This window comes from Pristiophorus japonicus, unplaced genomic scaffold (genome assembly GCF_044704955.1).
Source record: "Pristiophorus japonicus isolate sPriJap1 unplaced genomic scaffold, sPriJap1.hap1 HAP1_SCAFFOLD_195, whole genome shotgun sequence".
NCBI classification, from domain to species: Eukaryota; Metazoa; Chordata; class Chondrichthyes; family Pristiophoridae; genus Pristiophorus; species Pristiophorus japonicus.
This window is the reverse complement of record NW_027251643.1, coordinates 711122-735409: the sequence shown is the minus strand read 5'-3', so window position 1 is coordinate 735409 and position 24288 is coordinate 711122. Positions and strand designations below refer to the sequence as shown.

Sequence of the window (24288 nt, the reverse complement as noted above, 5' to 3'; positions counted from 1 at the left end):
TAAACGTAAATACAATTATAGCACAGCAATACTTAGAGATAAATTAATAAAGAAAGCAGACATAAAACAAGTACATTTATAAAATCAAAGATATGAACACAAATAATGTGATTATCAAGGTTCCACACTATTTAAGTTACAAATCACAGATAGATGCACAGATATATTTATAAATTTCCCGCAAGGACATCCAAATTCATTACAAATAACAAAATGGATTGCACACTAAAATAAAACACGTCTATGGCGAAAATGTATGGAGTCGCAATAACTGAAAGCTTCTTGCAGAGAGTCGGCACTGACACGATGGGATGAACAGCTTCCTTCTGTGTTGAATGATTCGATGAATCTTTGTCATCCTGCTTGTAAGACAGATGGAACAGGCAGCTCTATGATGGGAGCACTGAAAGCACAGGGCATGCCGCTCTAGTGGCGCAATCGGTTAGCGCGCGGTACTTATATGACAGTGCAGGCCCGGGAAATGCCGAGGTTGTGAGTTCGAGCCTCACCTAGAGCAGCCGATGATTTTGCATGTGATGTTTGTACATTGCAGACTCTGATGCAGTTTTCCATTTATCCATCTGTCTTGTCTATTCCGCCATGTATCACGGTGCTGTCTGTCTCTCTCACTCCTGTTAACTCAGTGGCAATCTGTGGGCTATTTCTCAATGAATACCCGTGTCTGTTACCCACATGGAATAAATGAGGGGATCAAACTATTCCTCATCTAACACTACGGAACTAATGAGCCAACATTTATAACAATATACAGTTTATTGTAAATATAACAGTCAATCTTGAGTGATATAGGTTCAATTCTGTGCAAAACCAAACTATGATCTCAACGTGTTTCCTATAAACCGCTTTTTAATGTATTGTCGCAAGCGCTGCCATTGTAGCTCAGGGAATTTCATAATTAATAAACATAGAAATCAAGCAATGAGACGGTAGAGATGGTTCTGAGACTGTAGAATGCCCTCGCTCAGAGCAACATTTAAAACAAGGTTACAAACTGGCAGCGTGCAGGAGGAAGGGAGGAGAGGAAACAGAGCCACAGAAAAGCCGCGGGAGTTTCGGAAGCTTCGGGATTTTTTCCTGTGACCACAGCATAATCATTTAACCAGTATCTCTGATGTAAAGAATAATGTGCCGAAAACACACTCGATTTCAAAGAGAAGATATGTAAACGTATTGGTTATCTCCACATAATTCCTGCACCACCTCCAACAGAATCAAGGATGTTCCTGAACTTTTCGCGACAAATGTTGTGCTCAGTGTTGCAATGGCTCGTGCATTGGACTTCTCGCTGATTATATTCTACAGAAACATTCAAACTTGTCGATTCCAGTTCTATCAAAGTCCAATTATAAATTAATAGAATTATTACCGCACAGCAGGAGGTCATTCGTCCCATCGAGAGTGTGCCAGCTCTCAGCTAGTCCCACTCCCCCGTCCTTTCCACATAGCCCTGCAGGTCAGGGTTGGCTGGTTCTGAGGCTGGAAAGTGCAAGTTTGCAGCAAACCGCAATTACCTGCGATAGCCGTATGGTTTATTGTTGTGGGTCTGAAATCCACTCAAGTTTACCTGCTCGCCACTACACTGTTTAAAGCTCCATTCAGTGCTCGAACAAATAAGAGCTCTAGTTGCGGGCTGCATTTCCCTATCTAAGAGCCTGAGAAATCCGCCAGGGAGCGTGTCACGTTTAAACCGTCGCCCAATTATCTTTTATGTTTTACAACATTTCAAGAGAGCAAAAGAATTTCCCCTCAAGATGCAATGACCTTTTCTGATATTGTCTTCGCATGCATCTTTCTGTCTCTACTTGTTTCTGACTCTTGGATTTCTCTGCTTTTCGCTGATTGAGTTATCAGGCTTCAATGGACGGCCTGGGCTGATCTAACCTGCTACAAGGGTTGAAATGGGTAAAGAAAGATGTGGACAATAGCACAGGAATAGTGTTCATTCGGGGCAAATATCTTCACAGATATGTCCCTTCGCGCTCGCAGTGAAGTAAAGCAGCACCAATTACAGTTGGCTTAAGGTGGAGTGTTCATTCTGAGAATGCCGAGACAGACGACAATAAAGAGCTATTCATGCTGCAAATTCTTATTTGATAATACAGGTTACATATTCAAAATTAGTTTTGTAAACACATCCAATATTGTTGACTTAGAATAGTCAGCATTGCTCGCACGGCAATTGGTTGCCTGTGTCCAGTTGGAAAGCTGACTGAAAGAACATGCAGAACATTGACTTTCTGCTGAGCAGACCATGAGCCTTATTCTTGAAAATGGTTCTCTAGTCCCGCGAATAGGGGATTAAGCATGATGAGAGTTGGATGGAACTGTGCCCACGTGTATAGCATGACGTGTAGGGGGCCTTTCCCCTTCCTTAAAGAAGATTAATGACTCAGTTGCAGTTTTTGCCGCAGAATGTGCTCGCACCACTCGCAATTCTCCCCAAGGATGAGCCGAGCCGATCACGTGGAGTTAATATAATTCCTCCAGTCAGTAAATTCAGTTGGCATATCAAGGAAATATAATAAATCACCGTGACTTAGTCAGTGAGCGCGCTGCTTTAATGGATAAACGATGTTTTCAGGAAATTAGAATTTTGATGAGATATGGATTCAAAGCATAATTTATGTAATATTCAGTCAAATGCATTGAAGGTTTATCAACAACAAACGTTTAACAACGTAAATGAGCACAATCGATTCACAGTCCATCGCCTTAACCTCTCGTCTGCCATCTAGCGCAACTCGGCTATTCCATTTCAGGCTTTTTGCATCCGTACAGAAATACGCTGCAAAATGTCCCCTTCACGACGTGTCCTGCCCGTGAACCCAGATCGACAATGTTGAAAATGTACAATCAGCTTCTGTAAGCAAACGGTCTTTAGTTGCTACACGATGGCTGTGAAATGTCTCCTTAAATGATGAGATGCGGGCCCCTTTTAAATAAGCAGCTGGCCACGCCGGTTTCAAAACCGACCAAATGCAGAACTCTCTACAGTTAGACCACATTAGGCGTACTGTATGCAATGCTGGTCGCCATATTAAAAAGAAGATAGCGAGGCACTGGATAGGGTGTGGAGAAGATGGTATACTATCAGGAAAGAATCGACAGGCTCAATTTATTTTGTAATGAAACGAGGAGTCTGAGGGGTTACCTAATAGAGCCCTTTAATATCTTGAAATGTTTGACAGAGTAGATACAGATTGTTTTCACTTGTGGGGAAGAGTATTACTAGAGACCATCAATATAAGAAAAATCAGCAACAAATCAAATTGGGAATGAAGAAGAATCTTCTTTAGCCAGAGAGTGGTAAGAATGTAGAACTCGCTACCACCAATCATATTTGGTTGAATCAAATATTATAGATGCATGTAAGGAGCGGTTAGATAAATATATGAGGGAGAACTGAATGCAGGGCTATGCTGATAGTGCTGGATGCGGAAAGAGGCGGGGATGCTCCAGTGGACCTCAAACGGCGATATTGACAGGTTGGGGCGAAAAGCCTGTTTTTCCAATGAATATCCGATATGATATAATGAATTCGACACCCATGAGTCCACTTCAAAAGCCAACTTCTCACAAATTTCAGACCTAGACGAAATAACACTGATTAATATTCTGGGCTTACAGTCTTTCAAAAAGATGTCAAGATTGATGCTCTTTAAAACCTACCTCTTTGACCAAGTTTTTTGCCATCTGCCGTAATTTCTCTTTTATGTGGCTCGGTGTCAGCATTATTTGATTTGGTTTAAGCTGTTGTGGAGCACCCTGTGACGTCTAACTATATTAAAAGCGCTACATAAATGCAAGTTGTTGTTGTTGTTATATTTCATCATTGGCTCCCTGTTTCAGGATGCAAAAAAAACGTGCTAGTTGAGAAGGCATGCGGCATACTTACCTTTATTAGCCGAGGTATATTGTACAATAGCAGTGAAGTTATGCTTAAGTTATATAAAACATTATTTGGGCCACAGCTAGAGTACTGCGTACACACCATTACAGGAAAGATGTAATTGAAGTAGAGTGGGTGCAAAAGAGATTTACGATGATGTTGCATGGACTAGATAATTTTAGCTATGAATAATGATTCGATAGGCTGGGTTTATTTTCATTAGAACATAGGGAGCTGAGGCGAAACATTATTGATATGTTCAAAATTATGAGGGGCCGAGAGAGAGTGGACAGGAAGGACCTATCTTTCAGAGCAGAATGGTCAACAACAAGGGGAGATAGATTTAAAGTCGTTGGTAGCAAGTTTAGAGGGGAATTGAAGGGTAATGGCTTCACTCAGAGCAAGTTGGGAGTCTGGAACTCACTGCCTGAAAGGATGGTAGAGGCAGAAAACCTCGGCGCATTTAAAGCGCGCTTGGATATGCACTTGAAGTGCAATAACCTACAGGGCTACGGACCAAAAGCTGGAACATGGGATTCCTCTGGAACGCTCTTTGTTGGCCGGCGTTGAGCGAATGGGCCGAAATATCCTTCTTCCGTGCTGTAAATAACTATGATTCTATGATTCAGTTCTAAGCGAGGATCGAATTACAAGTAAGCCGGACGTGGAGACTTTATGGGTAGAATTAAGAGATAGGAAAGGAGTTAAGACAATAGTGGGAGTTGTGTATCGGCCCCCTAGTCGCAGTTGTGAAGTACTAGAATATATAAATATAGACATTAGACAAGCGTGTATTCAAGAGAGTATGGTTTTCATAGCGGGTTTAAATGTTCATATATATTGGGATAATCGGACGAGCACCTGTCTGAAAATTGTGAATTTCTTGAGTGTGTCCGGGCTAGTGCTACAACAATATGTTCCAGAACGAACAAGGGGCATGTCAATTTACATTTAGTAATGAGTAACAAGCCGGATTTATTCAACAGCCTAAGCGTAAGTGAAAATGTATTTAATAGCGATCAAAACATGATCGACTTCAACGTAACGTTTCACAGGGAGAAACGCGAAACAGCTACTACTATTCTAGATTTCGGTAAGACCGACTTCAAGGGGCTGAGACTGAGACTGACCAGAATAAACTTGGAAAATCTGTTAATGGGTAAAACGAGAGGAAGTGTTAAAAATAATTAAAAGTGATACAGAATCAGTGTATACCCCTGAGGGGCCAAAGAAAACAGGCATGGACGGCTAAAGAGATAAGGGACCACATTAAACTAAAAGTAAAAGCGTACACAAATGCAAAAAGTAGCACAGATCCTGGTGAATGGGAAAGCTACAAAGAAAAGCAAAGTGTCACAAAGCAGATAGTAAGTGCTACAAAGAGGGAGTATGAAAATCACCAACTGGTGAAATGAACAGACACATGGCAGATGTAAGTTAACGCAGATAATTGTGAAGTGATACATTTTAGGAGGATGAGGAGAGGCAATATGAATTCGTGATACAATTTTAACGGGGCCAGATTTATACGTGAAAATTCAAATCCCCTTTTAAGCATCTGCGTCTGGAGATCAATGATCCTGAAACCGGTCAAAATACTCTCCCTGTATTGTATTAACCAGCTCTAAATCGTACAATTTAATAGACGGGGGAGGATCTGGAAGACATGAGGACTTTTCCTTTGTTAATAGAAGAATAGAGTATAAAAACAAGGAAGTTATGCCAAACAATTTAAAAGCTCTTATGAGGTCTTAGCTGGACTATTGTGTTCAGTTCTGGGCAACACGCTTCATGGAAGAAGTCAAGCCCTTGGAGAGGGTGCAGAATAGATTTACAAGAATACTGCCAGAGTTGGGGACCTCATTTACACGAAGAGAATGGAGAAGCTGGGATTTTTCTCATTAGAATACAAAACGTTAAGAGGCGATTTATGATATAAGTTCAAAGTTGTGAAGTGTTTTGATAGTTAAAAAGGAAAAAGCTTCAGAATGTCACATTTTATGTGATAAAATCTCGATCGATGCAGGTGGAGGTCGAACCCATGTTTTTTGGTTTATGAGACCGACGCTTTACCACTTGGCCACTGCGCCCTGATAAACTATGTGACCTGCATCGCATTGCCACCGAATCCCATTTCATTTCAACTCGGTTGGAAAAGCATATACGCATGTACAAATCAATGAAGTGGGACTGTGGAACGGGCAAATGACTAGCGCCATTTACATGAAACTATCAGAAAACATTTCATAAAATCATACATTACCAATGGAGAGTACTTGGACCATCGTACTCTTGAACGAGCTATCCAATTAGTCCCAGATCTTTCCACAACGCCCTGCAAAATGTGCCCCTTCAAGCATTTATCAAATTCCATTTTGAGGGTTACAATTGAATCTGCAGAGCAACGGGGAAATGACATGGGGGTGAGACTGGCTGAGAGTCAGCACGGGCTCGACGGGCCAAATTGCCTTCAACCGTGCTGTAACAATTCCATGCATCGATGATTCTATAATTCACCACCCTTTCAGGCAATGCATTACAGATCACAACAACTCACAGCTTAAAAACAAACAATTCTTCTCCACTTCCATCTGTTTCCTCTATTGTCCTCTGGATGTTGCCACGACTGGATAGCTTTCGTTCTGGGGAAAGATTGGAGTGGTTTTCTTCGGAACAGATGAGAATAATGGGTGACATAATTGAGGTGTATAAAATTATGAGGGGCCGAGATAGTTAGCATAAGAAACACATATGCCCCTGAGTAGAGAGGTCAATAATCAGGTGCCTAGATTTAAATAATTTATAAAAGGATTACACGAGAGTCGAGGAGAAATCTTTTCGCCCAGAATGAATTTGGGTCTGAAACTCACTGACTGAAAAGTTGGCGGAGACACAATCCCTCATCACATTTAATCAGTACTTGTATATGGATTGAATTCCCCTAATCTGCAACGCTACAGATCAGGAGCTGGGAAGTGCGATTAGGCTGGAAAGCTCTTTCGATTGGCGGAGTCAGGATGGGTCGAATGTTCTCCTTCTCTGAAGCAAACTTCTAAGAGGTGGGTAATGCTCTTTTGTGTCCTGCACATATCTGTATCCCACCATCGATGGGATCTTGCTGTGTTGTAATTGGCTGCAGTATTGCCCTACAGTACATCCAGTGACTACACTTGAAGAATTACTTATTTTATTGTAAAGCATGATTTAATTAAATATTAATTCAGTGGATGTGGGCGTAACTAGCAAGGATGACATTTATTGCCCATCCCTAATTGCGGTTGAGAAGGTAGTGATGAACAAACTTCGTGAAACACTGCAGTACTTGGATATGGACTTGATGGCTATGGTCCAAGCTCGAAATTGGATTTGGCAGGATAGTGCTTTCTCCACCAGCAAGGACGCGATGGGCTAAATAGTTTCCTTCTGTTATGTAAATTTCTATGGCTCTGTGGTCCAGTCATCGAGGTGATGGTACTACCAATGTGCTGTTGGAGAAGTAATTCCAAGCGAAAATAAAGGAAAGGCGATATATTTCCAGTTTCATTATCTGCGGAGTTGAGACTCGAGTTGGAAAAATCAATCTTCAACGATCGTGCCCACTTCTGAACTTATGATGGGGGGAAGGTCATTGATGAAGCAGGTGATGATGAACTCCTGCAGCGATATCCTGAGCTGAGATCATTGGCGTCGAACGACAACAACCATCTTCTTTTCTGCTAGGTATGTCTCCAGCAGTGGAGATTAACCCCGCAATGACTTCAACGTTAGAACCCTCCTTGTTGAAACATTGGGTCAAATGCTGCTTTGATGTCCAGGACAATCACTCTCGTCTCAGTTTAGAATTAATCACGTTTGTCCATATTTGGAGTAGGGCTGTAATGATGTCTGGAGGCTGGTCGTCCTGTCGGAGCTCGAACTTAGCAACGGCGAGCAAGTGGATCATCCTATGTTTCTGAAAGTTGCTACGGGGATGCAAGCCCGTGCTTTTACTGTTTGAAAACAGCGCACAGTTGCATGATGTATATTTGTAGGATCAGATGGTTCATCGACCCGAAATCTTACTCCTACCTCCTCTTCCGACAGACCCTACCAGGGCTTCAAAGCATGGCACGTATTAAAATGTCAGTGTTAAAAAAATTGTTTCATTCTATATTTCTTAAAGATTAAGAAGGCACAACAGGCAGCCATATATCCTAGTTTGCCGATGATGCAAATATTGGTGATATCGTAATTAGTGAAGATGCTACCGTGCACTTATAAAGATATATTGATAGATTAAATGAATGGACGACTCAGTGGCAGATAGTTTCCTGACAGGTAATTGTGTGGTCATCCATTTTAGATCACATAGATTAGGTCCGAGTACTAATTAAATGGAGCACAGCTCGGAGGGATGGAGTTCCAAAGTGGTTTTCAGTCCTAGTGCCCATCCCGCTAAAATGCAGTAGCAATTTACAAATATATTCGAAACAACTAATGGCATGTTAGGCTTTATAACTAGGGGTTAGACTATAAAGCAATGGAAGTTTTTCTTCAACTGTACAGAGATGTAGTTAGATTATATCTGGAGTAAACTAAGTTATAGAATATAATAGATTTATAGAAGTTTACAGCATGGAAGGAGGCAATTTCGGCCCATCCTGTCCGCGCCACCGTTTTCCAGGCTAATCCCACTTTCGAGCTCTAGGTCCATAACCCTGCACGTTACGGCCCTTCAGATGCACATCCAAATACTGTTTTTAATGTGCTAAAGGTTTCTGCCTCTACCACTCTTTCAGGCAGTTCGTTTTCGACAACCACAATTATCTGCCTGCGGAAATTTCCCATCACAACTCCTGAAAACCTTCTCCAATTACTATAAATATGTGCCCGCTGTTTGTTGAGCCCTCTGCTATATCTAGAAAGACATTATATCTAGTCCCCTTATGGGCACGGCCCCTTAGAAATGATAGGCGGGAATGGAATGTGTACAGTTCATCGTCACCAGAATGTTACCAGGATGCCTCGGGTTAAATTATGAGGAGAGATTACAATAACTAGGCCTGTACTCCCTGGAATATAAAAGGTTAAGTGGTGGTTTGATTGAGATTTTTAAGGTTTTGAAACGAATGAATACGATAGATAGAGATAAAGCTTTTTTTTACTATTCGTGGGGGAGTTTACGACAATGTTAAAATCAGAGGCAGTACATTCGATAGAGACGTTAGGAAAATTTTCTTCACGCAAAGGGTGATGGATTTATCTTCTACAAAAGGCAGGATATACTAGCTCAATTAAAAATGTTAATTTTAGATTGATTGTTTTTGCTAGACACTGGTTTAAATGATGTGGATCCAATGCAGATGGATGGAGTTAAGATCTAGCTCAGCTAAGAATTAACAGAATGGCGAATAGGCACAAAGGGCGGAATTGCCTAATCCTGTGCCTATGTTCAGTCAATTGGCAGAACACCTAATAGAAATAAAGAAATGTTGTCTTGATGGGTGAATTAAAAATATATTATTTGCAGAGATTATGGACCGCTTCCACGCTTTCATAACAAACAAGCATTAAGTCTAATTGTCAAACCAGTTGTTTGAACATCTACCAGAAGCAGAGACACATCAGTTGTATTTTAATTCCATCGCATTAACATTTCGGCCATCCTGGTCATGGGCACGCTGCAGTGCAGTGCTTGGAAATTCGGCAAATCGCTTGCAGACTCAAAATTTAGTTTTCAGCGCAGAGCAAACTACACGCCTGCATACTCTGCAAACGTGGGAGGATATATGCCTTGTTTTTAACTGTGGTCGGTGAAAAGTTGAACCGCAAAAGCACAGCACTTAGGCAAATAACGCATTGAACTGACCGCATATAACTAGACAAGAAAGCCCCTTCATTCAACCCACAGAACATGTAATCTTCCCGTCAACACTGAACATATTTGAATGAATAATGGTAAAATGCACTTCAACCAATCAGTATCAGCAAGTTCAGACTGAACCAGCGCTTAAGGGATAACTCATAAGGTATGGAATAAACTGATGTGGGGAGCGATGGAGAGAGTGACAGAGAGAAAAACCATATTTGGACAGATAAACAGATCCCCAATGAGAAAAGCCGACATAAATTGACTGCAACTGAAGTAGACATAAAGCGAGACTGACACACGGAAAGAAAGTTAGAGTCAGAGAGAAATAGAATGAATGATAGAGAGAGAAAAAGAGAACCAGCACACTAAATGTTAGAAAATCCCTGCCGGCACGGCCGGAAATTAAATCCATGAACTGACGATTAAAGGTGAAAAAACAAGCTCACTGAGAGAGAGGATTGTAGCATCACAGAAGCAGGAATGAGACATTTTCCCCAGAGCCCTGCAAACTGTTCGCCATCAACTATTCACCCCGCAACCTAAGAGCGTGCAGGTAGAGAGGGAGAGGGTGATCAGCAGACAGAATAGGAGGACGAGGCAGGTAGTGCACGAGCCCCCGAGTCCATCTCGCTCGCCAACAGATATTATCTTCTGAGTACCTGTGTGGAGATAGTGCTTGTGGCGAGTGCAGCCAGATACAAATCCTGCACAGGGCAGGAGGGAGAAGAAAGGAATAGCTTAATGATAGGTGTTTCAATAATCAGGGGAACAGACAGGCGCTTCTGCCACCGCAGACGTTACACCAGAATAATATGTTGCCTTCCTGCGGGCAAGGATTTTAGCGAGCGGCTGCAGGGCATTCTGAGGGAGAAGGGTGATCAGTCAGCGGTCATTGTCCATATTGTTACCAATGACATAGGTAGAAAGAGGGCTGAGGTCCTCCAGGCTGAGTTTGGGGAGCTACGCTAGAGGCTAAAAAGCAGGAACTGAAAGGAAGTAATCTCCAGAATACTCCAGGTGCCACGAACTAGTGAGTAGAGTAATAGGAGGATAGAGCACGTGAATGCATGGCTGGAGAGATAGTGCAGGAGGATGGGCTTTAGTTTCCTGAGATATTTGGACTGATTTTCGCGGAGTTGGGGCCTGTACAAGTCGGACGGGTTGCCCCTCAACAGAGCCGGGACTAATAACCTCGCATTGCGGCGGGCCGGCAGGAGGCGGTGGTTGCTCGTGCTGTTGGGGAATGTTTAAACTAGTTTGGCAGGGGGATGGGTACCTTAGAATAGATTCAATAGGGAGGGGAGTAGAGTTGTAATTAAAAAGCAAAAAGGTAGAAAGTGAGTTTCTACGACAGAGGAAACAAGCAGGAAAAAAGGGTACAAAACAAATTTAAAAAGCATCTTTTCTAAATGCACGTAGCATTCGTAACAAAACAGATGAGTGACGGAACAAATAGACAAAAATGAGTATGATCTGAAAGACATTACAGAGACGTGGTTGCAAGTGGATCAGGACTGGAAATAAATATTCAGGGGTATTTGACATTTCGGAAGGACAGACAAAAAGGAAAAGCAGGTGGGGTAACACTGTTAATAAAAGATGGGATGAGTGTTGGTGAGAAACGAGAGGATCAAGTGGTTGAATCAGTTTTGGTGGAGATAAGAAACAATAACGGGAAAAAGCCGCTGTTGGGCTCCTACCAGTAGCTACACGGTTGGACGGAGTATAAATCAAGGAATAATGGAGGCTTGTAAAAAAAGAACGGCAATACTCATCGGGGCATTTAATCTTCATATTTACTGGATAAAATTAATTGGTCAGGCTTGAATTGAGGAGGCGTTCATAGAGTGTATCCGGGATAGTTTGCTTCTACTGTACATGCTACCCCAACTCGGGAGCAGGCTATCTTAGCTCTAGTACTGTGTAATGAGACAGGATTAATAAATGATCTCTCAGTAAAAGATCGTATAGGATTGAGTCACCACAATATGGTTGAATTTCAAATTCAGTTGGAGGGAGAGAAATTTGGTTCTCCAACCAGTGTCCTCATCTTAAATGAAGGGGACTACAAAGGTATGATGGCAGAGGTGGATAAAGTAGACTGTGAAAGTAGCCTAAGGTGTGGGATGGTTGATGAGCAGTGCAGACATTTAAGGAGATATTTTATTACTCTGAACAAAAATTTACCCAATGAGAAGGAAAGGCTGTTAGAGAAGGGATAACCATCCGTGTCTAACTAACAAAATAATGGAGGGTATCAAATTGAAATCAAAGGTATACAATGCGGCCAAGTCAAATGGGAGACGAGAGCAGCGGATTGGGGATTTCTTTAAGCCAGCAGAGAATTATTAAAAAAATGATTAAAGAGGGAAGATAGATAATGAAAGTAAACCAGTAGGAAATATAAAAACAGATAGTAAGAGTTTCTACAAATTCATAAAAACGAAAGGAATGGCTAATTTAAATGTTGGTCCCCTGGAGGATGACACTGGGGAATTAATATTGGAGAACAGGGAAATGGCAGAGACGTTGAAAAAATATTTTGTATTGGTCTTTACAGTAGATGACACTAAAAACAACCCAATAGTGGAAAATCAAGCGGATATAGGCAGGGATGAACTTAATACTATCATTATCACGAACGAAGTAATGCTAGTAAAATAATTGCATTAAAGGCAGACAAGTGCCCTGGACCTGATGGTTTTCATCCGAGGGTCTTAAGAGAAGTGGCTGCAGAGGTAATGGATGCATTTGTTATAATTTCTCAAAATTCCCTGGATTCGGAGGCGGTTAGAGCGAATTGGGAAACGGCAAATATAACGCCCCTTAAAAACGAGACAAGCTAAAAACAGGAAACTATAGATCAGTTACCCTTACATCTGCCGTTGCGAAAATGCTGGACTCCATTATTAAGGAAGCAGTAGCGGGACATTTGGAAAAGCATGATTCAATCAAGCAGAATCAGCATGGATTCATGAAAAGGAAATCATGTTTAACACATTTTCTGGAGTTTTTGAGGATGTAAGGAGTGGATAAGCGGACACCAGTCGATATGGTGTATTTGGATTTCCAGAAGGCATTCGATAATGTGCCACATAATTGGTTACTGCACAAGATAACAGCTCACGGGGTTGGGAGTAAAATATTCGCATCGATAGAGGCTTTGCTCAAAAATAGAAAACAGAGCATCGGGATAAATGTGTAATTTTCCATTTGGCAAACTGTGACTAGTGGGGTCACGCAGGTATCAGTGCTCGGACCTCAAGTATTTACACAGTATATTAACGATTTGCATGACAGGATCGAGTGTAAAGGAGCTAAGTTTGCTGATGATACAAAGATGGCTAGGAAAGCAAATTCTGAGCAGCACACAAAAAAAAACTGCAAAGGGATATAGACAGACTAAGTAAGTGGGCAAAAGTTTGTCAGTTCCAATATAATGTGTGACAATGTGACGCTACCAACTGTGGCAGAAAGAATAGAAAAGCAAATTAAATTTAAATGGAGAAAAGTTGCAAAGTGCGGCAGTACAGGGACACCTGGGGGTCGTTGTGCTTGAAACATAAAAATTAGTATGCAGGTACAGCAATTGATCAGGAAGGCAAATGGAATGTGCGTTTATTGCAAGTGAGATGGTTTATAAAAGCAAATTAGACCTGCTACAATTGTTCCAGGTATTACTGTGGCCACACCTGGAGTACTGCGTACAGTTTTAGTCTCCGTATTTAAGAAAGGATACACTTGGAGACTGTTCAGAGAAGGTTCACTCAGTTGATTTCGGAGATGAGGGGGATTGACTTATGAAGATAGGTTAAGTAGTTTGTGGCTATCCAAACTGGAGTTCAGAATAATGAGAGGTCATCTTATCGAAACTTATAAGATAATGAGGACGCTTGACAAGGTGGATGCAGAGAGCATATTTGCACTCATAGGGGAAACGAAAACTAGGGGACATAGCCTTAGATTAAGGGACCGCCCATTTATAAACACATAAGAACATATGAAATATGAGCAGCAATACACCATACGGCCCCTCGAGTCTGCACGACTATTTAATACGATAATTGCTGATCGGATCATGGACTCAGGTCCACGTCCCGGCCCGCTCCCCATAACCCCGTAATACCAACATTTAATGTGAAATATGTCTGTTTCCTCACATGTCGGGCGGCTGTGAGAAGCGGAACTTTGAGTAAAAGATGGCGATGCTCGGCCGGGATTGGGAACCTGAACCTCTCGCAATTCAAATGTGACCATCCCAAAGCAAGAATCATACCCCTAGCCCAACGAGCCGCCAATAGTGGAGAGCGTAGCTCTCAGATTCTTACGGTAGTGAGAAAAGATATTCGACCCATCGTGCTTGCGCTGTCCCTCAGAGACCGATCCAATTAGACCCCCTCTCCACAGTCCGACAAATGTTATACCTATGACGAAAATTTTATTAATTTGAGACATGACATGAGCAAAGTGCAGCATCCTTGTCAATAAAAGGGGAATTGGCGATGTGGTTAACAAAACCATCAGGGGGTTGTCAAAGCTGTAAAAAAATAACGACGAGAATGGGATTCGAACACATACGTGCAGAGCACAATAGATCAGCAGTCCATCGCTTTCACCTCTCGATCACCTCGTCTCCGATTCACCACAGCGTCAGCCCTTCAATCGCTTGCTTTTTGTATGCAAGCAGAAAGAACGAGCATGAAAGTCCACTTCACAGCTTGCTCTGCCCGTACAACCAGATCGACAATGATGAAAACGTGCCCTTCGATTCTCAAAGCAAGCAGCCTTGATTTATTTCAGGTATGTGACTGGAAGAGATGGTTGGTTTTTCCGCAGAAACACAACAAAGCATATAAAATTTAACGCAGCGAAATAATTGACAGCGGCAGGACTCAAATCTGCAATCATCTGCTAACGTCGCCATTGCAATCGAAGTTAGACGCTCTATCCATTCGGTCACGCAGCCTTTATCATCAGCGCAAACAATGCTGTTGTGTCTATTGGGAGCAAATTCGGGGCAACTGCGATATCAAGGATTGGATTAGGAACAGATGAGCATATTTCGAGTAACTGAACAGATGCACTGTGATCTGGGTGCGCACTGGCGCAGGCAAACCCCATGTAACTTGGAACACAACAGTTTAACAATTCATCCATCGTAGTTCAAATCACACACCTTTTAAACTATACAGGATGATGCAGGAATATGAGAAAATTCGTTTTAAAGGGACAGATTATGAACAGGAAATGACAACCATCCCTTTTAAACAGACACAGAATGATCCGCGACTACAAGCACATCCCTTTTACACAGATGCAGAATGACCCTTGACTGACAGCAGTTCCCTTTTAAAAGAATTAAGTGAGATTTCTATCATACCTGATTGCAATTGTGCAGTGCGTGAGTGAGCGTGGGGGTCAGGAACACGCGGGGCTGAAACGATCATTGAAACCAGAGGTGATAGACAGGCAGGAAGGACTGAGGGTCGGAAAACCAACCAAGACAAAAAGCCAATTTACAATATATATATATATATATTTAACATTTAAAAAAATAAATACATTAAAATTTTATTTTTAAAAGATTGAATTTGATTTGTTTGAAATAAATAAATAATTGATTCATTATTTAGATTTTTTTCGATTGAACGAAGGCTGTGTGATTGGAAGAATTCCATTGCAAATGAGCGGGTGCAGTCACTAAATATCCAATCACAGTTGTACCAGAATCTTGCTGTAATAAACACTGAGCATTTATTTAGCAGAGTCTTAAAATACACTCTGTGAAATGAGAAATGCTGAAATTTCATCACACGCATAGCACAAAATCTGATTCAATTTTGGCAGGCACTCTGTTGCTATGTATTTCCCTCAGTTTGAAACAGAATGTGCCAAGTTGTCCATGGTGATTGCAATAATTATTACTCATTCGCAGAGTGTTATGAAATTAATTTCATAAGCTTTATTTTAATTGCTTAAATCCCAGAACGGGCATCGAACCTGTGCTGACGAGGATAGAGCGCTGCATCCTAACCACTAGGTGGCGGTCACAGGGGTGAGTAAACGTTGATGCCGAGAACTCGTGAACCAGTCAGGCGGCCTCTGTGAGAATGTTTAAAAGTAGAATGTTCAAAGTAAACTAGTCGCATCAGCACTGAACTGCAATTAAAATAAAACAGCCAAATCCTGTGTTTTTCCCCGGCAGACATTGCGGAAATTAAACGGCGTAAGTTAACCGTTTGAAGATTGAATGTCTTTTGGAACTGGCTCATTTTATTAATTGTAAAACATATGTTAATCTTAAAGACTTGGATATTTTATTGCAGTCCTGTGGTGTTGCGACTTTACCAGAACAACAACAACAATTTAGCTCACAGATTAATGCGTGGTATCCGCATTGGGTTCAAAACCCACAAACTGGCGCTTTGGGATTAAAATATCGGACCGTATCTGGATTGCATTGTTGACGCTTCACGTCAATCAAATTTAATTACAACCCGTCATCAGAAATCTTTCCAGAGATGCTGCCTGACGGGCTGAGTATATCCAACATTTTCCGATTTCATTTCAGATTTACAGGATTCGCAGTACTTTGCTTTTGAAAATATAAAGTAACATAAGTTGACGTCATTGGGGATTCAAAAGTCAGTACCTTTCTGCAACGGCAAACGTGAGTCATGCGTGCTGTACATCCTCCCTGCTGCCAGGTAAAGAACATCACTGAGTGGGTGCAGAACATTCTGAGAGGTGAAGGGGAGCAGCCGTGATCTATGTGCTAACCAATGACAGAAGGAAACAAGGGGATGAGTTCCTTCAGTCAGAGATTCAAGTGCAATTGAGAAAATTAATGAGCAGGACCACAAAGGTATTCTATGGATTATTCCCAGTGCCCGCGCTATTACGTTTAGAAATGACAACGTGTGTCTGGATAAACGGTGCACGAGGTCGGGCTGCAGAATCGTGGGGCTTTGGGACCAGATCTGGCACAGGAGGGACCTGTTTCCGGGTTGGGTTGTCGGGTTGTACATCAATAGAGCTCGCGCTAAGGTTAACTACTGGGGCGGGTGAGCATTTGAACTAATTTGGCAGTGGATTTGTGTACCAGGATGAAACATCTGTCGATGTTGTTATTAAGCCTTTATACATAAAATCCAGATGATTATTATATATCAACTATAGCCCTGAATGCGGCCTCAGACAGCACATTTCAGCCCAGCCTTGGGAAACGATATACCACGGCCCGCCCAAACTTTCCCTTACACCGAGCACAAGCAGAGGATACACAGGCACAGCAGAATTTGCTGAGCACCGTAGAGAGTAAAATGTTCTTTGATCAGTGATAGCACTAAATATATTCTGGTGTCTCTGTGTCAAGTTGCAATTTGTTCTGTGGGATATAAATAAAGTTTGTATATCTGTTTTAGTGTTTATATATTTGAATGTAACAAAGTTATAACTAATAGTATTGTGGTGCATCTGTATTTGTTATAAATATATTTTCTGTGTGTACCTTTGTATCTATATTACTTTTAAACACCTCGCAAATAAACGTAAATACAATTGTAGCACAGCGATACTTAGAGATAAATTCAGAAAAAAAACAGACATAAAAACAAATACATTTATAATAAAACAGATATGAACGCAAACAATTTGAATATCAAGGTTCCACACAATTTAATTTACAACTCACAAACAGATGCACAAATATATTTATATATTTCACCCAAGGACATCCAAATTCATTGCAAATAACAAAACATTACACACAAAAATAAAACACGTCTATGGCGAAAACCTATGGAGCCTCAATAACTGAAGGCTTCTTGCAGAGAGCCGGCACAGACACGGTGGGATGAACAGCTTTAGTCTGTGTTGACTGATTCGATGATTCCTTGTCTTCCTTGTCTTCTTGCTTGTAAGATAGGTGGAACAGGCAGCTGTATGATGGGTTCTCTGATAGCATAGGCCGTGGCGCAATCGGTTAGCGCGCGGTACTTATATGACAGGGTAGGCCCGGGAAATGCCGAGGTTGTGAGTTCGAGCTTTTGCATGTGATGTTTGTCCTTTTCAGATTCAGAGGCCGGTTTCTATTTATCCATCTGTTTTGTCTATTCCGCCATGTACCACGGTGCTGTCTGTCACTCTCACTACGGTTATCTCAGTGGCAATCTGTGGGCTATTTCTAAATGAAAACCCGTGCCCGTTCCTCACATGTAATAATTGAGCGGATCAAACAATTCCTCATCTGACACTACGGAACTAATGAGCCAACATTTATAACAAGATATAGTTTATTGTCAATATAACTGTCCATCTTGAGTTATATAGGTTCAATTCTGTCCAAAACCAAACTATGATCTCAACGTGTTTCCAATAAATCGCTTTTTAATGTATTGACGCAAGCGCTACCATTGTAGCTCAAGGATTTTCATAATTAATAAACATAGAAATCAAGCAATGAAACGGCAGAGATGGTTTTGCGACTGCAGAATGCCCTCGCGCAGACAAGGTTTAAAAACTGGCAGCGTGCAGGAGGAAGGGAGGAGTGGAAAGAGAACCGCAGAAAAGACACGGGAGTTTTGGAAGCTTAGGGAGTTTTTCTCTGACCACAACATAGTTGCACACGGACCGGATATTGTTGCTGTTAAATATGAATAAAATGCAACGTTTGTTTGCAGCTGTTTCTGTTTCGGTCACTTTTAACTGACTAATTCTTAATTTCATTTGCCTGCGATGATTCCATAAATTTTCGTATCCTTGCCAAACAAAAATCAATCAATGTGAAACTTCAAAATTTCAATTACCCCAGCCGCAATAGATTTTTAGGCGAGGATTTATAAGACAGGTGGAACAGGCAGCTGCATAATGGGAGCATCAACACCACACCGCATCTGCATGCACTTATAGCGGTGGAATCGGATCGGGCACAGTACCTATATGGTAATACAAGCCCCGGAAAAGCCGAGGTTGTGAGTTCGAACTTTACCAAGAAGAGCTGATCGTTTTGCTTGTGACATTTCTACAGGAATCGAAAGTACATTTGATGTATCCCCCAACATGATCTACGTTTCACTGTTTTATTCTAGCATTTAGTTTGCTTTTGCACACAATATTGTAACGGAGGATGAGAGTTGAAATTACATATGGGATGGAGTGGAGGCGTTTTGACATTTAATCAATAACTTTGATGTAAAGAATAATGTAGCGGAAACACACTCGATTTCAAAGGGAAGATATATAAAGGCATTGGTTATGTCCACATAATTCCTGCACCACATCCAATAGAAAAAGGATTTTCCTGAACATTTCGCTGAAAATGTTGTGCTCAGTGTTGCAATGCTCGTGCATTGGACTTCTCGCTGATTCTGTTCAATAGAAACATTCAAACTTGTCGATTCGAGTCCCATCAAAGTCCAATTGTAATTTAATAGAATGGTTACCGCACAGCAGGAGGCCATTCGTCCCATAGAGAGCGTTCCAGCTCTCAGCTGGTGCCACTCCCCTGTCCTTTCCCCATAGCCCTGCAGGAGAGGGTTGGCTGGTTCTGAGGCTGGAAAGAAATTGTTTGCAGCAAACCGCAACTGTCTGCGATAGCCAGAAGGTTTAATGTTTTGGCCCTGAAATCCACTCATGTTTACCTGCTCGCCACTACACTGTGTAAAGCTCCATTCATTGTTCGAATAAATAAGAGCTCCAGTTGCGGACTGCATTTCCCTAGCTCAGAGCCTGAGAGATCGACAGGGAGCGAAGCACATTTAGACCATCGCCCAATTATGTTTTACGCTTTTACAACATTTCAAGAGAGCAAAAGAATTTCCCCTCAAGATGCAATGACCTTTTCTGACATTGGATTCGCATGCATCTTTCTGTCTCTCCCTGCCTCTGCCTCTTGTATTTCTCTGCTTTGCGCTGTTTAAGTTCTCAGGCGTCAATGGACGGCCTGGGCTGATCTAACCTGCAACAAGGTCAGAAATTGCGAAAGAAAGATGTGCACAATAGGAAAGGAGTGTGTAAATTTGGGGCAAATATGTTCACAGATATGTCCCTTCGCGCTCGCGGTGAAATAAAGCAGCACCGATTATAGTTGTCTTAAGGTAGAGTGTACATTATGAGAATGCCGAGACAGACGACAATAAAGAGCTATTCATGCTGCAAATTCTTATTTGATAACACAGGTCACATATTTAAGATTAGTTTTGTAAACACATTCCAATATTTTTGACTTGGAATAGTCATCAATTCTCGCACGGCAGTTGGACGCCTGTGTCCAGTTTGGAAAGCTGTCAGAAATAACATGCAGAACATTGACTTTCTGCTGAGCAGACCATGAGCCTCCTTCTTGAAAATGGTTCTCTAGTCCCGCGAATAGGGGATTAAGCATCATGGGAGTTGAATGGAACTGTGCCCACTTGCATAGCAGGACCTGTAGGGGTCATTTCCCATTCCTTAAAGAACAGTAATGACACAGTTGCACAATTTGCTCGCACCACTATCAATTCGCCCCAAGGATGAGCCGAGCCGATCACGTGGAGTTAATACAATTCCTCCAGTCAGTAAATACAGTTGGCATATCAAGAAAATATAAGAAATCACCGTGACTTAGTCACTGAGCGCGCAGCTTAATGGATAAGGTATGTTATCAGGAAATGACAGTTTTGATGAGATTTAGATTCAAAGCCTAATTTATGTAATATTCAGTCAAATGCTTGGAAGGTTTATCAGCAACAAACGCTTAACAAAGTAGATGAGCATAATCGATTAGCAGTCCATTGCCTTAACCTCTCCTCTGCCATCGAGCACAACTCGGCTATTCCATTTCTTTTTGCATCCGTACAGAACTCCGCTGCAAAATGCCCCCTCCACGACGTGTCCTGCCCGTGCACCCTGATCGACAATGTTGAAAATGTACTATCAGCTTCTGTAAGCAAACGGCCTTTAGTTACTACAGGATGGCTGTGAAATGTCTCCTCAAAAAATGAGGTGCGGGCCCCTTTTAAATAGACCAGGCCGCTGGACACGCCGGTTTCAAAACCGACCAAATGCAGAACTCTCTACAGTTAGGCCACATTAGGCGTACTGTGTGCAATGCTGGTCGCCATATTAAAAAGAAGATAGCGAGGCTCTGGATAGGGTGCGGAGAAGATCGTATACTATCAGAAAAGAATCGACAGGCTCAATTTATTTTGTAGTGAAACGAGAAGTCTGAGGGGTGACCTAATAGAGCGCTTTAATATCCTGAAAGGTTTTGACAGAGTAGATACAGAGTGTTTTCACTTGTGGGGAAGAGTATTACTAGAGACCATCATTATAAGAAAAATCAGCAACAAATCAAATTGGGAATTAAGAAGAATCTTCTTTAGCCACAGAGTGGTAAGAATGTAGAACTTACTACCACCAGACAGGTGGAATAAAATATTATAGATGCATGTAAGGAGCCGTTAGATAAATAAATGAGGGAGAACTGAATGGAGGGCTATGCTGATAGTGCTCGATGCGGGAAGAGGGGAGGAAGCTCCAGTGGACCACAACGTCGATATTGACAGGTTGGGCCGAAAAGCCTGTTTTTGCACTGAATATCCTATATGATATCATGAATTCGGCACCTATGAGTCCATTTCAAAAGCCAACATCTCGCAACTTTCAGACCGAGAGGAAATAACACTGATTAATATTCTGGGCTTACAGTCTTTCAAAAAGATGTCAAGATGTATGCTCCTTAAAACCTACCTTTTTGACCAAGTTTTGGGCAACTGCCATTATTTCTCTTTTATGTGGCTCGGTGTCAGCGTTATTTAATTTGGTTTAAGCTGTTGTGGAGCACCCTCTGACGTCTAACTATGTTAAAGGCGCTACATAAATGCAAGTTGTTGTTGTTGTTGTAATATTTCATCATTGTCTCCCTGTTTCAGGATGCAAAGAAAACGTGCTCGTTGCGAAGGCATGCGGCATACTTACCTTTATTAGCCGAGGTATATTGTACAATAGCAGTGAAGTAATGCTTGAGCTATATAATACATTATTTGGGCCACAGCTAGAGTACTGCGTACACATCAGTACAGGAAAGATGGAATTGCACGAGAGAGAGTGCAAAAGAGATTTACGAGGATGTTGCATGGACTGGAGAATTTTAGCTATGTGTAATGAGTCGATAGGCAGGGTTTGTTTTCATTGGAACATTGGGAGCTGAGGGGTAACATTATTGATGTGTTCAAAATTCTGAGGGGCCGAGAGAGAGTGGATGGGAAGGACCTATATTTCTGAGCAGAATTGTCATCAAGTAGGGGAGATAGATTTAAAGTCATTGGTAGCAAGTTGAGAGGGGAATTGACGGGAAAATGCTTTACCCAGAGCAAGTTGGGAGTCTGGAACTCACTGCCTGAAAGGATGGTAGAGGCAGAAACCCTCACATCATTTAAAATGCGCTTGGATATGTACTTGAAATGCAATAACCTACAGGGCTACGGACCAAAAGCTGAAACATGGGATTCCTCTGGGTAGCTCTTTGTTGGCCTGCGTTGACCGAACGGGCCGAAATATCCTTCTTCCCTGCTGTAAATAACCATGATTCTATGATTCAGTTCTAAGCGAGGATCTAACTACAAGTAAGCCGGACGTGGAGACTTAATGAGTAGAATTAAGAGATAGGAAAGGATTTAAGACAATAGCGGAAGTTGTCTTTATACCCCCTAGTCGCAGCTGTGAAGCAATAGAATATATAAATGTAGAGATTGGACAAGCGTGTATTCAGGACAGTGTGGTTTTAATATGGGATTTAAATTTTCATATATATTGGGATAATCGGACTAGCACCTGTCAGAAAAATTGTGAATTTCTTGAGTGTGTCCGGGCTAGTTCTACAACAATATGTTCCAGAACGAACAAGGGGCATGCCAATTTACGTTTAGTAATGAGTAACGAGCCGGATTTATTCAACAACCTAAGGGTAAGTGAAAATGTATTTAATAGCGATCAAAACATGATCGACTTCAACGCAACGTTTGACAGGGAGATACGTGAAACAGCTACTACCATTCTAGATTTCTGTAAGACCTACTTCAAGGGGCTGAGAGAGAGACTGTCCAGAATACACTGGGAAAAATCTGTTAATGGGTAAAACGACAGGAGGTGTTAAAAATAATTAAAAGTCATACAGAATCAATTCATCCCCCTGAGGGGGCAACGAAAACAGGCATGGACGACTAAATAGGTAATGGACCACTTTAAACTAAGAGTAAAAACGGACAAAAATGCGAAAAATAGCACTGATCCTGGTGAATGGGAAAGCTACAAAGAAGAGCAAAGGGACACAAACCAGATACTAAGTGGCACAAAGAGGGAGAATGAAAATAACCGACTGGTGAAATGAACAGACACATAGCAGATGTAATTTAACGCAGAGAATTATGAAGTGAAACATTTTGGTAGGATGAGGAGAGGCAATGTGAATTAATGATACAATTTTAACGGGGCCAGATTTATACATGAAAATTTAAATCTCCATTTAAGCATCTGCCTCTGAAGATCAATGATCCTGAAACCGGTCATAATGCTCCCTGTATTGTATTAACCAGCTCTAAAACGTACAATTTTAAAGAAGGCAGGATCTGGAAGACATGGGGACGTTTCCTTTGTTAATAGACGAATAGAGTATAAAAACAAGGAAGTTATGCCAAACAATTATAAAACACTTATGAGTTCTTAGCTGGAATGTTGCGTGGGGAACACGCTTCAGGGACGAAGTCAAGCCCTTGGAGAGGGTGCAGAATAGATTTACTAGAATACTGCCAGAGTTGGGGACCTCATTTATACGAAGAGACTGGAGAAGCTGGGATTGTTCTCATTAGAATAGAAAATGTTAAGTGGCGATTTATGTCGCTAGTTCAAAATTATGAAGTGTTTTGATAGTGAAAAAGGAAAAAGCTTCAAAATATGACATTTAAAGTGATAAAATATCGATAGGCACAGATGGGGGTCGAACCCATGATCTTCGGTTTACGAGACCGACGCCTTACCACTTGGCCACCGCGCCCTGATGCACTGTGTGACTGGCGTCGTATTGCTACCGAATCCCACTTCATTTCAATTCGGTTGTATAAACACAGACGCACATGCAAAGACATAAAGTGGGATAATGGAATGGGCAAATGACCAGCCTCATTTATTTGAAACTATCATAAAACATTTCATAAAATCATACATACCGATGGAGAGTACTTGGTCCATCGTACTCTTGAATGAGCTATCCAATTATTCCCAGATCTTTCCACAACGCCCTGCAAATTGTGCCTCTTCAAGCATTTATCCAATTCCATTTTGAGGATTACTAGTGAATCTGCAGTGCTACGGGAAAATAACAGGGTGGTGAGACGAGCTGAGAGTCAGCACGGGCTCAACGGGCCGAACTGCCTTCTTCCATGCTGAAACAATTCTTTGAATCGATGACTCCATGATTCACCACCTTTTCAGCAGTGCATTACAGATCAAAGCTTAAAAAAAAACATTTCTCCTTCACTTTCATCTGTTT

The 24288-nt window shown here is 41.6% G+C and overlaps 2 non-coding genes across 2 annotated transcripts; one reads left to right on the top strand and one right to left on the bottom strand.

Annotated features, from left to right (window-relative positions):
* Positions 1 to 423: 423 nt before the first annotated feature.
* trnai-uau (transfer RNA isoleucine (anticodon UAU)) lies at positions 424 to 517 on the top strand. Its single transcript has 2 exons — positions 424 to 461; positions 482 to 517. It is a non-coding gene; the product is annotated as a tRNA-Ile (tRNA).
* Positions 518 to 23721: 23204 nt separating this feature from the next.
* trnat-cgu (transfer RNA threonine (anticodon CGU)) lies at positions 23722 to 23793 on the bottom strand. Its single transcript has one exon. It is a non-coding gene; the product is annotated as a tRNA-Thr (tRNA).
* Between the last annotated feature and the right edge of the window lie 495 nt (positions 23794 to 24288).